General features: G+C 44.8%; 1 long non-coding RNA gene across 1 annotated transcript; it reads right to left on the reverse strand.

Moving 5' to 3' along the window:
* Nucleotides 1-4,450: 4,450 nt before the first annotated feature.
* LOC118540610 (uncharacterized) lies at nt 4,451-23,141 on the reverse strand. Its single transcript, XR_004919734.2, has 3 exons — nt 23,098-23,141; nt 15,062-15,130; nt 4,451-4,587 (listed from the first exon to the last, which is right to left on the reverse strand). It is a non-coding gene; the product is annotated as an uncharacterized LOC118540610 (long non-coding RNA).
* Nucleotides 23,142-23,528: the final 387 nt, after the last annotated feature.

Raw genomic sequence — 23,528 nt, forward strand, 5'->3', positions numbered from 1 at the left:
ATGCAGCCCTAGTGAGTGACTGAGCTCCAGCCAATGGAAAGGGAGCAGAAGGGGGTATGCCACACTTCCCTTTCTGGCCCATAAAACTCATTTCTGAACACTTTCATTCTTGTCCCCTTCACCCATACATGGAAAGGACTCCAAGGATACAGGGAAGGAGGGAGCCTGGAGAGGGAAGGGGTCCGGGCCCCTGAGTGGCTGGGTGGGGGAGAGCCCTGCCCCCAGCCCCACCCTCCTGGGACTGTAACATAAGCAAGATATCTACAATTATGTCTTAAGCCACAGGTATTGGGGGATAAGTCGGTATGTAGCAGTTAGTCTGTCCTGACTGGCATTGTATATGACCGTGGACTAAATCTATAGCTTAACACGGGAAATCTGGTTTTTCCAATGAGAACCAGCCTGACTTACTGTAGGCAGTGTAGACATTTCTGCATCATGTGATTTCAGGGGTCTAAGAAATCCTTCTTGTGTCCCAAGCATCTCCCCAAGTTGACTGCCACACTGACTGAGACCCTGTAATCAGAGTTGTCACTTTGGAGTAAGGAATGGTGGCGATGAAAACACCTTGCCTTCCTCTTGGGGATTTAGGAAAGGTTAAGCAATATGACGAGCTGACATGCAGGAAGCATAGGAAGTGACATAGGAAGTATACTTGGGGAGGGGCACGTTGTCAACCGTTCCATCTAAGTTAACATATCTGCTCATTTTCCTACAGATGAGAGGTGTGCCTGCTGATGGCGGCTGTTCATGGAACCAGGGAGGACCAAGGCTAGCAAAAGAGGAGGTCGAAACGCTTTCTATGCACGAGGCTCTCCACATGCATAATCTCATTGATTCTCACACCACTCTTAGGAGGTCAGAGCAACTGTCGCCCACTTCAACAGTTGAAGAAACCGAGGCTTGGGAGAAGTTCAAGTTAACTTTCCCAAATAATGCCCGATCCAGGATTTAAACCCTGGATTTGAATCCAGAGCCTACCTCTTACCCACCATGAGATGCTGAGTCATGACCTTCAGCTACTTAGGAGAGGGGGCTAGAGAAGTGAGTGGAGAAGTGGGGAAAAGGAAGGTCATCTGGAAAGGAGAAGGTGAAATAATATATGTGACAAGCCAGACAGGGCCCAGAGGAAACAATCAGAGCAGCAAAGAATGTCGCTCGGTCCTATGGTGTTGTGTTGGTTTCTGGGCAGCCCCTCTGCTGATCAGAGTCTCTCCCTTCCTCAAGTCAGGTGCCTTGAACCATGGAGGGTGACCATGGGTCTCCCCCATCCACCTGTTTCCTCTGGAGCTTGGCGTGTGGTTCCACCTGCTTCCCAGGGCCCGGGATGCTCTGCCTCCCGCTGGGGCTCCCAGTTCACTTTGGGTAGACTTAGAGCAGAGGGATGTCAATTTTGCTTGAACTGCTCAATCACTGCTGACATTTCGTTAACCGCCCTATGAACTTCTCCAGCCTGAAGAAGCAGCAACTTGTGCCCTTGAAAACCGAACAGAAAACAACCGTATTGATTTTCTACTATCAACAAGAAAAAGACGATTGCTCTTTGCCGAGAATGTTCATAATGCATTTCACACCGCTTAGTCCTGAAGTCCACCTCCTCCTGATAGAGTGCTGTGCCTCTGTAACCCCCTGCTGCTCTGGACGCTGCTAGAATTAACCCTGAAATGCACGCCCCATCTTGAGGCCTCCCGGGCCCTAGACAGCAATGAGTGTGAATTGTGTGCCTGACCAGACAACCTGTTCACTTTGGGAGTTGTAATCCCTTAGAAGTCACAAAGGAGGGGTGCCTGGGTGGCTCAGTCGGTTAAGTGTCTGCCTTCTGCTCGGGTCATGATCTCAGGGTTCTGTGATGGAGCCCCGCGTCGGGCTCCCTGCTCAGTGGGGATTCTGCTTCTCCCTCTCCCACTCCTGCTGCTGCTCCCCCTGCTCATGCTCTCTCTCAAATAAGTAAAATCTTAAAAAAAAAAAAAAAAAAAGAAATCACAAAGGAACTCAGGTCTGGGGTGGAGGTTGGGGGTGGAATGGGTCAAGGTTGATGGGCTATAGGAATCTTTTAGAGTAAAATCATCTTTCAAAGGAGCACACTGTTTCACTCTATTCAAAACACTTTTAATGTCCGTATGGGTGTCTGGAGATTTGTAAGCATGTGCATACACTGGCCAAACTGATGCAAGAATTAGATCATTACTTAGTAAATTTTACCATGCATGCAAAAATTATGGAATTCTGGTATAAACAAGGCCTGAGATTTCATTTGTCAATTACGATCCCAATTAGCAGACCTTTAAGTTTTTTTTTTCCAACCTGTGTTGTATCTCAAACCTGTTGGAATAGCTCTATTTCTAATATTTCCCACACACCAAAAAGGAGGTGTGAGGAATCAAAAACAGATACAAGAACCTTGAAAAAGGAAACCTGACCCTCTGGAACAACCATAGTGTCAAAATCAGTCAATATTTATGCCTAGCAACCTTGACAATATCCTTTTAATTAAAATCAATGGAGAAATAAAACACGCATTAAAATGCACTTGGGATCACTCACCTCATGAGGCAGGAAAGACTCCAGTCCTATGCGCAGGGTGATTATGACAGGACACATGTCCCTCTGTGCGGGTGTTTGCTCCCAGATCTCCTTCAGTGATCACTTTCATTCATTGCTACCGATTTTGGCTTTTTTCCTTTTCATTCGGAACAACTTTCTTGACACATGTATTTTTTAAAAAATGATTCTTAAAAAGTCAGATAACCTAGATTCATCAGGTCGAACTATAACCTAGATTTGATGGGGACATTGAACTCCAAGGAAGCGACTACAGGGATTAAGAGATTGGTCTCCCTGGGGCAGCTTTGCCTCTAACCAGCCGATGAGCGTGAGAGGGTCATCTTTGGATCTCAGCTATGCCTTCTGTAAAATGAGATGATTAGACTCGGTTCTAAAAGATCCTTTCCAGCTCCCCCTATGAATATTCCATTAGACCGATGTGCTAAAAATAATGCAAATACTGTTCACTGAACACTTCCCCTGTAATGCGCTTTTATTTCATCGTTACCACAAACCTGATACAGTTTCCACTATTATTTCCATTGTATGGATGAAGGAACTTGAAGTTGGAAGGATGGAGTCACTCCCCAACGTCACCCAGCTAGTCAAGGGCATAAGCTGAGGGCTTCCAGTGTCATGTACTTCACCTTTGTCCCATGTCATCCCCTTGAGTCTATGGAAAGCAGAAGGGGCTCAGGTCTGAGAGAGGTCACTACTTTCCCTCCACAGAGTTTGAGGAGTCTTACTGCACCATCCACCCAGCCAGCGGATTTCTCTAGAACTCACCCAGCTGGGGTCGATCCACCGAACCTTAGACCACTTGCATTGTCTAAGTCCACCAAGCCAGTATCCCCTTCCTGCACATCCATATCTGATTTCAAAGGCTCCCATGCAGGCTTAACAATGACGGGTTAAGCTGGCCCAAGAAGAGAAGGCAATTTAACACTGTCCTCTCTGGCCCGGCCAGGCAGATTAAACACCAGATATTAGTGCTTTATAAAACCTGAGCGTCACAGGGGTAGTTTTGTTTGTTTGCTTTTCTCATGTGGCTTGGCTCTTCTCAGATTGCAGATAGCTGCCTCTCTGGGCCTTGTGGGGTGACCGTCATGTTGTTAAAAGCTTCCCTTGCTTATCTTACTTCCTAATCTCCAAAGAGGGATTTGAGAGCCCTCAGCCCTGGTTTTTCCTCTCCAAGGACCTGCTAGTGCTGGACTAATTAATGGAAAGGACCCGGAGATAAGTTCCTTCAAAAATTATGGAATGTCCTAATCAGACGGGCAAGCAAAGGCTTGACATCTGGGTCACGGGGTCACCCTCCAATAATACGATGAATTCAACTATTACTGTCATTGTTTGTTACTCCGAAAGGGTGATAAGAGAGGTTAAAGTAGACCCTGAAGGGCAAGGGGACGCCGTGTTTCTGTTATGGAGGTGATCAGTAAAAGAACATTCTTCATGTGTTCTCAAAGTGCTCAAAACCCAACTGTGCTTGTAAAGAGTTCTTACCTTGTCAGTTTCCATTACTGAAAAACTTCTCACCAGTTCTCTGCCGTGTGTTTTCCTGTCGCTGGCTCTCTTCCTGGGCCTTCCTCTCTGCCTCCATCAAATTCCCGGCTCTTCCCCCACCTACTAGGCAGCCTTCACTCCCCAAAATTCCTGTTCATTTTTTTGAAGTGCTTATTTTGATTCCAAAATATTTGAATTATTTAATTCCAAAATATTTATAACATTTGGAAATGTTTTCCTTCAGAGAGGATGGAGTAGACATGGTTTTCTCTATCCCTCCTGCTAAGTACAACTAAAAAACCCTCAGGCATTATATATAAAACCAACGTAAGCAGAGCGTAAAAGATAGAGAGAGGAAGGCAGACCAGCTGGAGACTTTGAGACCCAAGAAACAACATGGCGGTGAGTTCCGCGGGCTTTCTTTTTGCCTCATAAATCCCAGGCCCGAAGCTGAAGAAACTGGCATGCTGGAATAATCGATGGGTACGGATGAAACAAACTTGCTCTCTCCAGCCAAGGGACCAGGAAAGGGGTAGCCTGCAAGACAGAAAAAACTTTAGACAATAACCACTCTGCTCCAACGAAACACCACAGAAGAAACAGTGGTCCCACCCCACCCACACCAAGCAAGGCCAAGTGGGGAACTTAGGTAGCTGGAATGAGGTACCCCAACACTCCTGCAAGGGTGATGTCAGAGTTAATATGTAGGGAGCTAGAACTTTCATCCTTGCCGGATGGTAAAGAGCAACCCCCTCCGGGCCCCACCTCAACGTCAGTGAGGACCACACAGAGAACCTGCACTCATATCCTTATTCAGCAGTGATAAGGCATTCTTTCCACACACACACACACACACACCAGGATGCTATCCAAAGAGCCCTAACAAAGAGTCAGGACATTCACCACTGCACGGCCGTAACAAAGCCAACTTGTTCTGCTGTGATGTCAGTAGGAAGTATGCAGGACATAGTAACAAGGCACTCCTACCCTCCCAGGCATACAGGTATCAGTGAAGATCTAGTGGGGTCTGGTGGTCTGCAACTCCCATTCCCACCCAGCAAGAAGGAGGAGTCCCCTTCCACACACGCACTCAGAGGTCGATGGAGGCCAAGTGGAAAACCTGCCCTTCTACTCCCACCTGCCAATAACAAGCCAGAATCCTGCCTACTGCCAGAGCAATGCCAGAGGGAATTGGATAAAACAGAAGACTTAAATATTATCCAGAGTCTTCTAACATAATGCCCCAAATGTCTAGGTTTTAATAAAAAATGACTCATCATACCAAAGAGCAGGAAGATCTCAAGCCGAATGAAAAAAGCCCATCAAAAGATGACAACACCAAGATAACCTGACCAAGTTTTTTTTTTAAAGATTTATTCATTTATTTTAGAGAGAGAGAATGAGAAAGAGGGTTAAGCAAGTGGGAGGAGGGGCAGAGGGAGAGAGAGAATCCCAAGCAGCCTCCCGGCTGAGTGCAGAGCCCGATGCAGGGCTCAATCCCACGACCCCGAGATCATGACCTGAGCTGAAACCAAGAGTCCGACGCTTCACTGACTGAGCCACCCAGGTGCCCCAACCTGAAAAAGATTTTAAAGCAGACGAGATAAAAATGTTTTAACAAACAATTATGAACATACTTAAAACAAAAGTTTTAAAATAATATCAAAGAAATAAGAAAATCAAGACTGTCCCCACTTCCGATGCCAACTGCAAACCCAGATTGTCACCTGCACTTCTGACCAAGGCTACAAATCAGAAGTGCCCACGACTCCCTCCTCGGGTTTGATTAACTTGCTAGAGCAGCTCACAGAACTCAGGAAAACAGTTCACGTCCATTTACTAGTTTATCATAAAAGGATATGAGAAAGGATTCAGATGGACATCCAGATGGAAGAGACCCACAGGGCAAGGTTTGCGGGAAGGGGCGCAGAGCTTCCATGCCCTTCTTACAACTGAATGTGAATCCATACTCATTTCAAAACAAAACAAAACAAAACATAATTTTTAAAAAGTTTGGAAAAGAATATGACAGACTCCAGTGTATTTGCTACCCCAATTTTATAATTCTTAATAATTTTTTTTTGCTTCAGATCTCTTTTTTTAAAGGAAATAAAACAATAGAGCTATACTTAAAGCAGATTTAGCCCATTTCCCTCCAGACCTGAGCACAGCACTGAGATTATCTGTGTGTATTCTGATACATTTATCTTATAAATATTACCATAGCAACAAATAATACTGTTTCATATGCTTGTCCAAAGATGGCATAGATGTCTTCCTACTGGACCATGCAACACATATCATTTTACGAATTGCTTTTTGCTCTCAACCCTAAGTTTTTTATATTTAACCATGTTAATGCATGAGGATCTAGGGTTTTTATTTTTGCTTTGATTATGCTGTAAAGATGATAGTAAATCATACGTAACACTATTTACATATTTACACTATGCTACTTGCTTTCTGTACTTAACCCACTGATCCTCATTAAGATACGCCCTATACATTTATTGTTCCCATTTTACAGAGGAGAAAAGTAAGGCAGAGAACACCAAAGTACTTGTCCTTGGCTGTAAGTAAATACTTAGTAGAGTCTAAATTTGAACCAGAGCCTGTGCTTCCATGGTATAAACACAACTGCTATATATATCTAGGACACTGTTGATAGTGGGCATTTAAATTGTTCTCCATCTTTTACTGTGGCTATGAATATTCTAGTTGTCTCCTTGTGCATATGTATGAATCTCCGTAAGATACGTGCCAACACGTGCCAACACGTGGAACTTCTGGGTTGTAGTATGTACTCATCTTCAGCTTCAGTGGCTATTGCCAACTTGCTAAATAATGTGGAACAATTCCCATCGGTGGTGTTCAAGCGTTCCTGTTCCTCCATACACTCACCAATGCTTGGTATTGTCAGGCGGTGTTCTGGAAGATGTGTGCATCTGATAACAAACATACAAATGTTTTGGGGATATAGCGAGTGCCAAATAACATGCATGCTGGATCCAAGAGTACCTCTCTCTTTTCTTTTAGATTGTATTTATTTATTTGAGAGAGCACAAGTGCGCACACACAAGTGTGGGGAGGGGCAGAGAGAGAATCCCAAGCAGACTCCCCGCTGAGCTCAGAGCCCGACTTGGGGCTCCATCCCAGGACCCGGGGTTCACGACCTGAGCCAAAGTCGATGCTTAACCAACTGAGCCACCCAGACACCCCAAAGAGCATCTCTTGATCCCGACCAAAGGGCAACACTCAGATGTAGCAACTGCCAAAGGGACACATGGTAGCTGCTAGAAGTTCTGAAGACATCTCAGGCTAATTTCACCTATGCAGAAGCCCTGCCAGGATCACCCACGAAAATGAAATGAACAGCTACTTTGATTGTGCCATCTGATGAGATGGACCAAAAAAAAAAAAAAAAAAAGAAGGTACCTGGCTTGCTGTTATCAAAGAGCCTTGAGACAAAACCTCTGAATGATCTGTGTGCATTTAGAACAAACTTTGTTCCAGCATGGTCTGGAAGCATGGTGAACGTAAGCACGCATGCTGGGGAAGACCTGAGCCAGAGCTGGTGGGTTTTCTAGACACACCTTCCCTTGTCCCCACTCCTCCTCATCCCAAATGGTGTCAAGGCTAAGAAGAGGCCCCATTTCCCAGCATTGCTACACCAGGAGGCGATGGACAAGTCACAGACGCACAATCTTTCAGCCTCCATTTCCAGAACTTGAAACCCATATTCGCCTTTCTATAATATTAAAAAGAGGAAAAGCATTTTGCGTGAAAACATGTTTTAACTGTATTTGTAACACTCAATAAATAAATTACAGGTTTTATATCATTCAGAGAGAGCTGCCAGTGATTTATTCAGTTATTAACTTCGCACGCTTGGGAGAATGAATTAAATGCCGGCCCCGTATTGAAGGCTTGGGGATTATTCAGCCAGAAGAGGCTACTGAAAAGTTTGGACAGCTCTGTAGGCATTTCAGGATAAGCAAGAACAGTTTGGTAGAAGCCACGGAGGGCAGATGATTCTGTCCCGTCCATTTACAGCGACTTATAAATTCCATAAAAAGGACATGAATTATGCATTATTGGGTTTACATAAGGTCACCCAGTGAACTTTGACCCCTCTCTTTTCTCATTTGGCTCAATTATTAGATGAAATGACAGATTTGATCTCTTTTCAAATTGTATTAGAGAGGGTCTCTTTATTTCACCCTCTAGCAGCAATCAGCTGACAGGACTAGGCAAGTGCATTAATTATGATTGATTTAGAGTGTCTATAGGGTGATTATTTCTAGAATTCTACTCCTGAGCCAAAACCTTTTGACCTATTTCAGGCCACACAGCAAATTAATCCATAAGAAGATTTAAGGGCAGACTGTTCAGGACAGCAGTTTTCCTCTTGTATTTGCAATCAAAACATTTAAGACACTCCGGGCAATCCAGAGGGATTGAATTACTAGAACACTCCATGGTGAAGACATTTAACAACCTGACAACTCAGTTGAAAAACATCTTGTGCATAATAACCAAAAATGGCTCTGAATTAGCCCCCCAAAGAGGGAAAGACTCCTAACTCTCTCTGCTCTCAGCTAATGGGATAGCACAGAAAAAAAAATCTTTTTATGAGTTTGTAAATTTGTCACAATTGGAGATTCAGAATAACATGTCTGTTGTTGGGACATTCAATCTCCCTCTCGTCTTTCCAGTGGATTAAAAATGACAGTACTAATTAAAGAAGTAAAAAAAAGAAACCACTGTCAGTTGCAATGTATAGGCTTGAATTATAATAAGGTTCAGATGAGGAGGAGAAAGAAAAGTTGGGGAGGTATCATCATTAGGGATTTCTTTCTAAGTATGGAAAAGCATCCTGCAGATAAATTGTATTTAAAAAGAGGGTGTTCAAAAAAAAAAAAAAAAAAAAAAGAGAGAGAGGATGTTTAACCAAAATTGTCATGTCTGAGTTATTAGATCCCAGTAAGGATTAAAGGGGAGATTCATCTAGAATTGATGCCAGCAGATCAATTAACTCAGTCCTATTACCTGCCATCCAATGTCCCCAAATGGTAAAGAAGAAGGAGTTTAGGCAAGGACTGAGTGAATGCTGTCTGCATCACTTGCAAACTGTGTGACCTAGGGCAAGTGACTTGACCTCTCTGATCTCTGCTTTTTTTTTTTTTTTGGTGGGGGGGTTGGGGGAGGGGGGTTGCAAATAATACCTATCTCACTGCAGAGTTGTAGTGGGATTAGAGACCATATGTGTTTAGAGAAACAAAAACATTTTATTGCTGTTATTTATAATCCTCCTTTGTCATGTGTGGAGGCAGGTCATGAGGACTGAAGAATCTTTTGTTTGCTGGTCTCAAACACAATTTCTAGCCTCACTTGAAAATAGCAGTAAGTGATTCAGCGTAAGAAAAGAGGACAGATAAGCTCAGAAGAGGAGGCTCAGAGTCAGGGGTCTCAGAGGCTCACCATCACTTGAAGGAGCAGGAGAGAAACCCGGTGCCCAGTGGGCGGAAGGAGTAAGACGGAGGAAACGAGGGGCTTGGGAAGACTCCTCAGAGAAAGACTGGGCACATGGTGATAAAACCAGCTCCTTCTGCTTCCATTTCAAGATCTTCAGTAAACTGTGCGATGCTCACTGATACACTGGTGGGAGTGGGCTTTTCCAGACGAATGAGGCGTTCTTCAGGTCCAGCAAGGAATGGAGCCTCGGAGGCTGTGGCGGATGACGCCTCCCATATGGGCTCTGTGTTTCAGGTTCTGACCTCCTTAATCAGGGATGCTACCACGACCATTATCACAGTTCTGTAGCTTTTATTCTTCTCAAAAAAGATCCAGAGGAAGTATCTCATGTTGAGACCATAAAAAGCTAAGACTGGGCTACTTGTGGGTCCGGGACGGGGTTCATGTCACTTCTCTTGGACTTCAGATCCCCACTTGGAAATGTGGGATTATAACTAAAAAGCAATTGGACTCCTTTCAGCTCTCAGCTGTACAGTTCTATGTCCCTAGGAGAAGTTCTCATATTTACAGAGGAAGCTCTCAGTTGTTTTAGTTGTCTTCAGGGACCAAGCACATTAGCACAAATGAAGGAAGTAAGCCAGATGCCAAACAAAAGGGAATAGTACAGATTGTGGCAAACTACACAACATCTGAGTTGCCTAGAAGTGCTAAAATTTAGTTTCTTATAAAAACATTGTGCAGGCCAAATTCTGCCCCCTGGGACCCAAATTTTGATCTTTGGCCCAAGAGGCCCAGGATGGGGCGTTCAAAACTCAGTCGATTCTTTTGACCCTGCCGTTCAGCCCATGTTCTCCTCCATAACACTGACTTATAAAGACCAAGCCAGCAGATGCATTTGCTTCTTGAGAAATCAGTTATATTAAATAGCAATTGTGGAACAGCCAAGCTGTCATTATCCTGAGGTCTGGTCATCAGTTATAAAGCTAATAAGTACCAAGCAGCACATCAGTGGCGGTTCTCAGGCTCACTCATATAGTTCTCAGATGATTACATAAATGGGAATGCATGTGGCTTAATGAAAGCTTAAAAAATAATCCAAACAAGCACATGGTTGACTTTGCCGAACAGCCAGCATGACTTAGAAAAGCCTGGAGATTGGGGGAGGAGACAACACACACTTCAAAATTCGGAAATATCAGCCCCCACCTCCAGGAGGCTGATGTAGGCTTAATTCTGGTTGTTGTCTAAAGTGAGTTAAAGTTTGCCTGGCCTTGCAAGGTGGTAGATGATGACTCACCCATTGTTACCATTTGGATGTGAGACCAAATGAAGAATATCCAAATAAATACGAGAAGGCAAGAGCCAGTACTAATAGGATCTTGGGCATGAGAAGGCTTAAAAAGCTCCCATCGTTCTAGGAAAGAGTTAGAGCCACCATTAATATGCCAAAGGGACTATTTTCTTGGGTAGCTACCCTCAGCAGAGTCATTTGCAAGACATGCTGAGGAGGCAGAGATGAAGGGAAAAAGAGATTTCTACCCTGAGGGGGTGAAAAGGATGGTGAGAAGCAACGCAAAGTGACAGTGCTTCTGGGCAAACCCAGGTCAGAGAAGTGACCCCAGTTTCAATAGGATGCAGTCAGAGGAAGACTGCAAGAAGTCTAAGAACTCAGCTCTTGAGGAAAGGGGTGAAGGAAGTAGAGACTCTTTGAGTTGGGATTACCCCTTTGGGTTGGGATTACCCCTTTGGGTTCAGTTTACCCCTTTGGGTTGAAATTATCCCTTTGGGTTGAGTTTACCCCTTTGAGTTAAGATTACTCCTTTGGGCTGAGATAAACAGCTAATTTTTATTGAGTTCTCTCGATATGCCAGGTAACTTTGAAGTGTTTTACACGTATTAACACATTTAGGACAACGTAACACCCTTCTGAGGCTGAATCTGTTATTTACCCCCATTTTACAAATGAAAAAAGCAGATCCAGCTGGAACTGAAGTCACTTCCCCAAGGTCACACAGCTAGTAAGTGGTAGGGCCAGGATAAAACCCTGCACTGTGGTCCCAGAGCCTGTGCTGTTAATCACTCCTCCAGGTGGTCCCTCTTATGGTGACAGTCCTGGAATTTCTAAGTGGGGGCATTTGCAAGGTGGTTCGGAAGGACAGGGCCAAGTGGAAGATGCAGAGAATCAGCACCAAAACTGTAACTAGTCCAACAGCCCAGGAGCAAGCATGCTCAGGTGGGGTGGCGTTCCAGATAGAAGTGAGCTTGCATCCCAGAAAAGGAAGAATCAGTTCTCCAAAGATGAAACCAGTTTCCACTGGCTGAGCATCATTTCCCCTCTCCTGGAAGGAGTTCTGCCAGGCAGAGAAGTCTGTCTTGTACCATGATGGATAACTTTTAATAAGGGTGGAAACTTCCAAGAGTATTGAAAAGGCCAACAGCCGTGGCAGAGGGAACATGCAGGAACAATTTGTCTACAGTGAAGCACCAGACTGAGCAAGCTCCACCAGGGGCTGGGTGGGGAGAAGGAAAGAACAAAGGAAGGAAGGCTTTGGAACACCATAGTGGGGCAAGGAAGGAGGTCCAGGCTTGTGTTTGACATCCCATCTGAGGTTCTTAGAAATGGCAAGGAAAGTGCCTTTCTGTGAAGCCATAAGAGTGAGAGAAAAGCAACAAATAGATCTTGAGTCAAGGGGAAAAGATGCTAAGGATCTAAGAGCTGTAGGAGAAGGCATGCTTTAAGGGCAAATGGCTTCCAGCCATTTTATATGCATGGGGAAAAAATAAGGCAAAGGTGGGTGGAGCTGAAGGAGGTGGGTAGGGGGGAAACAGGGAGTGTCCCGCACTTATTAGTGCCAATGTTGTCTCCTCTTCTTTGCCTGGCCCAGTGTGATAGTGGCAAAGTTGGCAAGGGACCGTTCCAGTGACCCTACTTGAGCCCCTCCAAGATATGTCCCACCCACCTGGTACTGCATATAAAATCACTTGCTATCCCCCCATAGGCCAAGATCTTCCCACACCTGGAGGATGGGAAGAGAGTGTCTCAGGGTTTTCCCTCCTCTTTGCTTTTTTCTGTATGCCACCAAAAGGGCAATGACCAGGCTTGTGTTGGCTTTGTTCCCCAAAGAGGTGCTTCAGGTAATGATCCCAGGATCCTGGGATCGAGTCCACATCAGGCTCCCTGCTCATCGGGGAGTCTGCTTCTCCCTCTACCCCTCCCCCTTGCTTATGCTCTCTCTCTCTCTCTCTCTCTCTCTCTCTCTCTCTCAAAAATGGCCAAACAAAACATTTCTGCAGACCTGATCTGGTCCCCAGGCCACCATTCAGCTACATACTCTAAGTCATTGTATCAGTCAGGCTACAATTATCGTGCAGGAACCAACAACCCTCAAATCTCCCTGGTCTGCCATGGAGAAGTTTATTTCTTCTTCAGGCTACTTGTGCAACATGGGTTGGTGGGGCGGTGTAGGGGGTAGACGCTGCTGGAGGGCTCTGTCCATCTTGGAAACCCAGGGTGGAGGAGTCCCCACCTCAATACAGCCACTCCTGCAGGGGGTGACAGAGTGAGGCACATTATGTATTGGCTCTTAAAGCTGCCACTTGACGTGCATCGTTTCCACATACGCCTACACGCCATTGACCAAAGCAAATCATGTGGCCACACCCAGCTGTGGGAGGGTGTTGGGGCATGAGATGCCCCCAAAGAGAATTAAGCTCTGGAAGAACTAGAATATGGATGAATGAAGTTCTGTTTAACAAAGGTCCTCAGCCTTCTAAGTTGAGTATCATTTGTTTCAAAATCAGATGTTACTTGAAAGTATGGACACTTCACGGCACACCTCACTGTGAACTCGCTTCCCCGTTTTTCCTTCCAGTTCTAACCCCCCTCTGCCAGTATGCTGGGCATGGTCAAGACAGGGAGTATGCGCTGCTACACTTAGGGAGAAGGAGAAACCAGAAACACATCTATCCTGTCCACAGGCCCTCTCTGCTGACCTGGCTCAGTCCACTTTCCCTAACACCCCATCTGCCGGGAGGAAGAACCCCACCCTCAGGCCCTACTGGGGAGGTTTACTTCCCTGGGTACTCTCCATAGTTATTTCCACATAAGCATGTGCATGCTCAAGCCGCCTGTGAGCCCAAAGAATCGTCCCTTGTGACTCCCCTCCTGAAACAGGCTCCAATTAGACGCCACTCAATGGCACCTCCAATTTGACTGTCTGTCCAAGATTCCACAATGCATGGGAATTCTCCCAGAGATTATTCCTGTTTTTCCCATCCTCAAAACAAGGAGGGGGGAATAATGCATGATTGAAAACTAGCCACCAAATGTTAAAAAAAAAAAAAAAAATTCAGTTGTGTTGCTTTGAAAACTTATTGCACAGCTGGGGGCATTTAAAGAACTTAATTAACAAGCTTTGGCCGCAGTGTGCCCCCTCTTTGGGAGGGGAAAAAAATCACAGTTAAGATTTGTCCAATTAAATGATAGGAGAGTTGGTGGATTCAAAGAGAGAGAGAGGGGTTGGGGGGGGGATGCGCTTCCAATTTGAAAAGATTTTTAGTCTGATGGGAGACCAGTAGTCTGATTAATTCTGTGCTGAGCTTTCCCGCACAGTTTCCACAAACTCATAGGCACTTAAGAATTTTTAACCCAAATGTAATTATAGGTTTTGATAATCAGGCTTTAGTTAAATAAAGCCCCCTCTCTCCTATGAAAGCTGAGGATGGAATATTCTGTCATAAGGAAGCTCCCTCAAACCCCACTTTTTCTCGCTTCCACACAGGAGTCCACCAAGCCCAGGATCCATGCCTCATCATGACTTCAGAGGGCCCTGTGCCTTCATGGGCCCCTTCCTCCATAAAAACCTAGTAGAAATTACATATTGCCACTGCATCGCTAGGAAGATGATAATAATCCAGGCTGGATTCATTTTTACATGCTCTTTATAACAATAATAATTTTCTTTTCTTTTCATTTAAAAAGCAGTTGGAATTAAAACATTCCCGTGGGTCCCTAAAAGTGTGGCGGGCCCTATACCCAGTGCCTCATGGCGAAGTCAGCACTTCCCAGAATTTCCCAATATGAACCAAAAGAGGGACATTGGGGTGCCAGCTAAGAACGGGTTCAAAATAACACTGACGATGACATAATTCTCGGCCACGCAATTCCTATCAGCCTATGCTAGGCGCTTGTCTTTACAGCACGCTAACCTCCAGTCCCCCAGCCCGTACCCCCCACACCCCCCAAAATTGTTATTCTGACATCATTGGTCTGAAAGAATACCCAGTACAGTATGCACTCTTGGAATGACGAGTTTTCTGCCTTTTCCTAGGGGGGATGTTCAGCCAAGACACAAATGCGTAAGGGCAGCAGAGAAAATTCATTTGTATAAGCTGGCCCCCCTACTGTGGAATTTTCAATTATATATATCTAATTATGGCTGTCAGTTGATGGATTCAGAAAAGACATTTTGGTGCCCCCCCCTTTTTTTTTGTCTTTTCGTCATCTCTTCTGTTAGAATGATTATAGCACACTTACACAACTAATTGCCTTTACTGCTGATTAGTGATACAATTATGCAGACCGGCTCCTTGTGTGAACAACCATCTGCAGAGAAAAAAAAAGTGACACTATTCAAAAACTATCCATAATTTAACCAATGTTATTCCAATGCACTGAGCCCAGACAATCGTCTGGCCTTCATATTTCATACCCACCCTGGCAAGAGGAGGTTGGGTTTTGTGTGCCCAATTCACCTCTTTAGACACACTGTGAATCAGAAAGAATGAGGAGAGAAGAAAGTACTTCAAATGTCAACCCATAGTGGGGAATTGAAGCGTGGTTAACGTCCATTCCTCCTTTGGGTAATTTTTCTTCAAATTTTATACCACTTGGCAATTTTTTGTTTCCTTTCAAACTGCTGAGAAAGTGCAGATGTTCCAACTCCCCAAAGTGGGCTTGGGTTTTGCTGGGTGTTTTTTTTTTTTTTTTGGTGAACTGTTCTCCCCAATTCTTTTCTCTCCTTTTTCTTCATAATGTTTAAAAAAAAGAAAGAAAGAAAGAAAGAGAAAAAAAGAAGGGGTTTTAAGAGAATGGAACGACGCGGGCTGACATATGACGTTTCAATAAAGTGTGTCTTTTGTTCCCGAAGGCCAAGTGTATGGGATGTCAAACTCTGAGTCCTCAGGGACCACGGGGAGGGCACAGGTGGATGGCCGGATGCTGTTTGCCCCAGGGAGGAAACAAAGAAAGAGGCTTGGTTTTTCCCAATGTGCGAGGCGAGATCAGCCCTGTCAGCCTGGGGGAAAGAAACAGCCAGTTAGAGAGGAAAGATGGTTCCAAACCATTGAGGCAAGTGCCAGATTCTCCTGTCTTCATTTAAAAATAAGTCCACAGGTTGTCAGGGCAGAAAAGGAAAAGGTCTGAGCGTCAAAGTGGCTAGGTGCTCCTCACTGTACATATTGACGTGGAATGACTTTCTAGAGCATGGAAGGGTGCTGGCCGTTCAAGAGGGAATGAGTCCGGAGAGCTGCCTGTGGACAAGCCTCGTCTCAGCTCTCCGACAGCAGCTTCCCCTCCAAGCACCACTGCTTGCGATCTCAGCATCCCGGAACCTGAGGGGTCCCCCATCACCCAGACCATGGGATCAGTCTGGCCTCACCCAGGCACTCGAGCCTGGGGATCAGACCTCATTCCCTTCTACTCAGGCTTCTGTAGAAAGGGAAAGGTGAGGTTTTTTTCCTTTCATTTTGTCTGAAAGATATTTTGATCTCCTGGTCCCTCTGAACTTCTTAAAACCAGAGATAAGTGAAGTTCGTCAGGCGGATGCTGGTGTGTGCTCTGAAATAGCAAAGGTAAATATGTGTTCGGCCAGTTTTGTTCTGTTGGGTATTTTGTGATAATAATGCTAAAAATAGCAGTGAATATTTACTGAGAGCTTACAGGATGCCAGCTTCTTTTATGTGCTTGATATTAATTGCCTCATTTTGGTCTTCGCAAAATCTTCCAAGGTAGGTACTTGGATTATTCCATTGTATGCAGGAGAATCCTTCAGATTAATAGGGTTCTATGATCGGTAACTAAGCCAGGACACACAGCTAATTGCTGGTAGGACAAGGATTTGAACTGAACCCCTGTGGTCTCCAAGGCCAGACCTCTTAACCACCAAGCACTACCAACATCTCACTGATGCCTTAAAGAGTGTTTGTTTGTACAGAGAGGACACGGTAGCTCTGTTAACCAGAATATTTGCTGAAGAACTAATGGAAGGAAAGAAAGAAGGAAGGAGGAAGGGAAGGAGCAAATGAGTGGCCTGTGAAAGGTGCCTTGCCCTGAGTGTAGTTACATGGGGGGCTCTAGTCACTGTTCTCCCTCAACAAGCTGAAGGACCTGGGGCAAGTTGCTAGACATCTCCATTTATCTGTACCATAAAAAGAGAGATTTGGGAAGCAAGAGATTCTCCTTCCCAAGGAGCCTCTCCCACCTTCTAGCCAATCCTGGTATCTCCTTTTCCAGAACTTGCATAGTCTCTTCTGAGTCCCCTGATAGAACAACCTCATTACTATCTTCAGTTCTTTGATCATTCCATGGCCATTGGTCTTGCCAACCAGGTCAGAGAGTAAGATCTCTTTCCTCCTCGTCCTTGACCCTTTCCTCCTCCTCCTTCTTTCCTCTTTTCTCTATAAGGGCTAACTCGGTGCCTATTTTGGGTCAGCACAAAGTCTGGCCCCACTTCTAATTGTCCCACCGAAGTGCCCAGGCTCAATCAATAAGACCAGTTGGAGCGGAACACACCCTTGGTTAATTGATCAGCAGCCAAGTTTCTACAGTTGATTCTCACTATGGTCACTCTAGTAAAAGGTAAAAGCCTTCATTGGTAGGGAAGATGTTGTCTTTGGGGGCTGGCAACTTACATGATGGGGACCATTTGTAAGTGTGGGTTCTTAACTGCTGGCAAAGGGAGAGAAGATTATTGATGGCATAGCGTACACATGAGATCGAGTTGGAGGTGATTCTCACCTGAGTGAATTCTGAAGAGTTCGCCCCATTGAATCTAAGTCCAGGGATCCAGGCCCCCCTGAGAGCTTAGATATAGCCTGGTGGGCGGACTTTGATGACTAAAGAATAATCCTCAAGGAGAAAGATCAAGACTAAGACCCCTACAGATCAAATGACTTCACACCACAGTAAGCCTTAGTCTTGTGTGTCAAAGCAGTGGATTCTCAACCTGGAGCCTCCCCACTAGGAAGAATCAGGCCCAAGCCTAGAACTTACTTTTATCTTTTCCCTTACCTACACCCAAGTCCTAGGATAGCCAGACTTACCTGCCATGTTCTTGATGTCCGGATGATAAACCAGGTTGCTCAGAGTGGGTAAGGGGCTCTCTAAACGGCACTTAGGTATTTTATGTATTGGGGATGGGGAGAGGTAAATACACATGTTTGGAAGTAAAAGGGGTCTTGGAAGCAATTAAGTCAACTCTTCACCCAGAGTGGATAAAAATGGAATCACTAGCCTTCTTGGTTATTGGTTTTGTGTTGTTTTGTTTTCTCCTTTGTCATCCCTCATTTAAACTAGAATCTGGAAGCCTGCTGCTTGACCCTTCATGTTCTTCTTCTCCTGGTGTGATAATCAATGTATCAGTTAGCAGAGATGACCCAGCCTCTTGATCCTTCCACCTACTCATGCAACAATTATACATCCATCCATTTAACCATCCACCTATCCACCCACTCACCCATCTATCCATCTAACATCAAATATACCAGGCATTAACATCGGTACAAAACACGAAAGATGGAATAGACTATTCCTATCTCAAAGAAGTTTCTGGTCTAGTGGGGATAAACACCATACTCTATAATGAACATACTAATAATAATGCCAAGTATTATCTTAGCATGGTTGTGTTCATGATGCTAAGATAATATAAATAAGATTTGGTGAGCACTGCCTATGTCTGCAGCCCCATGCTAAGATTTTTACACCCTAACTCTCATTTAAGCCTCACCACGAACCTATGAGCTAGGTACTAGAACTTCTCTCATTTTACCTTGGAGGAACTCGTGCCACATCACCTATCTGGGAAGAGGTGAAGTCACTCCTTAAAGCCAGACAGTCTCCACACCTTATGCTCTTACCCAGCCAGCTAACCACCCCCCACCCCCCCGCCAAATGGAATCACCCGTGAAAAAAGGACTCAAGGGGATATGCAGCATTTCCCCAGAGAAGGTGGCACTCATGCTGGGCCTCAAGGGATCAGCAGGAGATCACCAGAGAGAGAGAGAGAGAAGAAAGAAAAGAACACTTGACAGACGGGAGCCTGAGGAACAGCCCGTGTGCTCAGGGAAGAGCAAGCAGTTCAGCATAAATAGAGTATAGCATGGATGCAGGAAGAATACCAGACAGCAACAACAATAACAACAACAAGGATAATAGTAATAGTCACTACATCGTGTAGGGTGCCTGCTCTGCTCTGGGTGGGTCCCACCTCTGCCATCCTCACAACCCTTATGATGGAAGTTTCTTCCCCTTCATTGGAGACATTCAAGCTCAAGCTCAAGGTCAAGTCAAGCTTAAATGACTTGCTCAAGGTCATCGCTCAATAAGTCTTTAAAACAAGAATGGTCTGATCCCCAAGGTCATGCACTTAGGTTAAGAACATGGGCCCTGAAGTTAGACATCCTAGGACAAAAATCCCAATTCTCCCATCTGCCGGTTGCGTGGCCTCGGGCCAGTGACTAAACCTCACTGGACTTCCGTTTCCTTATCCGGATGGGGATAATTATCCTCTAGTCCATCTTATCTGAGCACTGTTCTGACGACCCACAAATCACCAAGTGTGATGCCTGACACTGTGTTTAATAAAGTTTGGCTATTTTTGTTATTAAGTTGGGGTCCATTTTTCAGGGACCTCTAAGAGCTCTTCAAAGCAGGAGAGAGTTCCTGGTTTGAGGATAGGGAAGTTCACAGTCATCACCAACTGACCCCAGCTCAGGAGTAGAAAAGGGACAGCTTTAACCAAAGACTTTTTTGGCTCAGAGAAGCTTAGATGATCCCAAAACTATTCCCAAGCCCTCCCTTAAACAGCCAGCTCTGGGGCATTTTGACCTTGGCCCAGAGATGATGTGATGGGCCTCTCTGTGCCAGGTCTCAGCCTCAGACAGGGGAACATTGCCTTATGAGGAAGCCCACACTCCCTGGATTTTGGCTTCCTGGTCAATGAGGCCCCAAGACTTCACGTTCTTCTGCAGAGATGATTCAGTTTTACACAAGCCCCCAGGGTCCAAATGAAGGCCTGGTGCTCTCAAGCAAATGTGGGCTTTCTCTATCAAGTGCACTGGGCAGAAAGACAGTGTGGAGCTGTTCATATTTTCTCAAAGGGATAATGTCTATTAATATGCAACGCATTTTTAACCCAATCAGCACACCCTGCCAGTCAAGTCATGAGTCCCAAAGTTCTGTACAAGAGCAGCCAAATATAATGTGATTCGTTCATAAAGAGGGTTCTTTTTCCTCGCAACAAGTGAGGTGAAGCATTATCTTTGCTTAGCAACATCATATTTCTGGTGTTGGGGCTGTCATGACCGCCATCCTAAGAAGACAAGCTGTCTTAGTTTGGGGTCCCCCAGGAACAACCCAGACACAGCGGTTAATGGCAGGTAATTTCTCTAGGAGGTGCAAAATCCTGGTAGAGGAGGGGGGAAGTGGACCAGGGAAGGGAAAGTGGCTGGTGGAGTGTATCTCATGGAGCCAGCTCTCGTTATAAGTAAACAGAGTGCAGCCCCATGAGAAACTCCAAGAAACGGCATAAAGCACACACGTCAGAATGATCCCACCTTCGATGTGAGGGAGGTGGGGTATTTACACACCAACTCCAGTCATTGTTTCAGAGCTGCTTCTGGGGGCTGTTAATTCCCCAGCGCTTTGGGGCTACCTCCATGACCAAATGGCCCTGTGAGGTGTTGAAGAAAGCCCCCAGGCCTGGAGAACAGAGAAGGATACTTGGAAGACAGCTGGGAACATGCTGGAAGAGGAAGATCCTGAGGATTCGAACAAGCACAGAGAGCACGCCTCACTAACCTTCTTCAAACGAAAATTTTCTACATCAGCTCACTTATCCAGAGGACATTGTTGAGCAGCCTTGAATATCTGATGAAGTCCTTACGCTGTATTATGAAGAATCTTTACCCAGAGTCTCTTTACTCATAGGCAAAATGTTAATACATTTCATTGATATAGGAGAATATCAGGAGAAGTAAAAGGAGTGAGAAATGACGGCTACCCCATGACTTAGAAATTCTACTTCTTGGGTGGGGAATGGGTGAAATAGGTGATGGGGATGAAGGAGGGCACTTGTCGTTATTAGCACTGGGTAACATATGGTAGTGTTGAATCACTATATTGCACACCTGAAGCTGATATAACACTGTATGTTACCTAACTAGAATTAAAATAAAAACTTAAAAAAAAAGATACTCCATTTCTTGGAAATTTTCCTACATAAACACATATGCATACGTACAAAGATACATGAACAAGGATAGTAAATGTTGCTTCATTTGTAACAAAAAAATGGAAACAGCCTGAATGGCCACCAGTAGGGAAGGGCTGTCTGATCCTGCAGGCATTGTAAAGAATGATAAAGATTTACATATATTAACATGGAAACAATTTAAGATACAAGTGAAAAAATCTTGCAGAATAATATGTGATTGTGATTCCCATTTATGTAAAAGCCATGTATCTATAACGTATTATTATATAGAATAATATTTACATATGTGTTGAAATCTAATAAAAGATGGAAGGAAACATCAAAATGTAATGGGGCTTATTTCTGGACAGAGAGTAGAAAATGGTTTGAAGGGAACTTTCTCTTTTAACCAATGTAGCGTTCGAATTATTTACGATGAACAGGTATTCAAGTGCTATTTGTGTAATTAAAAGCATGAGTGACAGTTGACAACTTTTCACTAATCCAAGAGAAGCAATCAAAGCAGAAAGATCAACTAAAACCTCATAGGTGTCTAGATCATTTGGTGTAGGGGAGATGAACATACACCTTCCTGCCCCCCCCACCCCCGCAGGAAATCATTACAATGGAGCACAATTCGATGATTGCATGCACACTCATATCTCAAGGGAATATTGAAATAATGTCAGAATTTCTGTTTCAAAGACAGCAGATTACGTGATGTCCATTTAGAAAATAGGCAAAAGTACAATAATAAAGGGCTTGATACTCAACGGACTGCGTTCAGCTGCGAAAAAAATTTACTTACATAGACCAGATATTTGCCCAACAATGTCAGGGGAGTGAGGGGTTACTGTGTGAACTTCACACTTGGGGCTTTCCTCAAGGTCGCAGACTCAACTAAATAGACAGTATTGTATCCAGTGATCGGCTATAAATGTTTAACAACTAGCTCTGGGGGTAGGCAGGAAGGGGACACCCTGATTTGTAGTTTCTGATTTCCATGGTGAAATCATCCCCCCTAAAGCCTGCTTGCAAGGCGAGGAGTTAGGAAAAGATACTTATTAGCACACCAATCTACAGTATACACACAGATACAATATACAAATTACTTAAAGGTAGAACTTGATATACAACCAATGAAAAGGAGGAAAACAATGAAGAAGCACTAAGTTTTGAGCATCATCACCTTTGTTTTTCACATAATGCATTTAATCGTAAGTTTATATCATTTCAATTTTAGTAGCAGTTGCATTTAAAAACCAGGTTGCGAAATCCCCGCAAATTTGACCCTCGGCTCTCGGGCCGCTCCAGCACACCAGGGACTGAAGGAGCTCACAGATTTCTATCTGGAACATTTCCACAGAGGATACTTCAAGGAAGGGGCCAAGTAGATGCTAATCAGAATTATAGAAAACACCGTGTTTGGCTCTAGAAACATAAACAGACAGATTGTGTTTTCACAGCGGCCTGACACGAGTTTTGGTTGGGAGCAATGCTCCCTAATTCCCCCAAGCAACTTGTCTGAGCAGGAAAGCTAGGAAGAAATATAATTTCCCTTCCAGCGGGGGGAAAGGATTTGACTTTGGAGACCTGATATTGCAAGGAAATTCATACTATGTCAAATGCTAAAATGCCCTGCCTTGAAATGCTCTCCGAGCTGGGTTTATCTCTCAGCTAACCAGCAAGCAGAGGCAATCGCTGTTCTTGTAACATGCATCTGAATCTTTTTCTTTTTTCCTTTATTCAGTTTTTCCAGAACGAGGATCCTTTAGTAGGATCATCTTTCCAGCAAATACTAATTTTTTTAAAAATTTTTACTTCGTCATCACTATATTTACTTGGCCATTCTAAAAGTGGGGTGCTATTCTTGGCTCTCTGTACGCAATTAAAACAGAAGCAGGAAGGGGAAGGAGGGAGACCCCAGCACTGGGGCTTTCTCTGTGTCTGAAAAATGCCACGTCTATTGCCACAGTAGGATGGATAAATAATAACGAAATCACAGCCACGCTCGGGCCTCCACTCATTTATTTCCCACCTCCCCCCCCCCCCCCCCAAGGAACACAAAACAGGGAACTCAAGTCAGGCATGACCAAACCTGAAGAATTTGACTCTTCCATCCCGCTGCTAGCCGAACTCCTCGTGATTTGGGCAGACTGTGGGGGAGGCCTGCGGGGGTGACGGGGCTGGGTGGGGGGTGGGAAGAGATGTTGAATCTGGCCTGGTTTTGGGGAGGAAGGAGCCGCCCGGCTGGCCAGCTCAGTGCAGTCTTTCATGAATAAACACTCTAATTGGGGACATCACAGATAATGGGTCTGACTTCTTTCACTGGAGGGCCGGATCATGATTTGCTAATTGGATATCCCTGGGGTGGTGGAGGCGCCCTCACCGGCCCTGAGTGATTACTAGTTAATGGGGTTTTAGAAGTCCCTATTCCAGACTGATAAAGGGAGCCACGTTAAGGAAAAAGAGCCAGCACCCTTCCGGGAATGGCACCGAGTGGGGGGGGAATGCCCGGCGTATGGGAAA

This window comes from Halichoerus grypus, chromosome 15 (assembly GCF_964656455.1).
Source record: "Halichoerus grypus chromosome 15, mHalGry1.hap1.1, whole genome shotgun sequence".
Lineage (NCBI taxonomy): Eukaryota > Metazoa > Chordata > Mammalia > Carnivora > Phocidae > Halichoerus > Halichoerus grypus.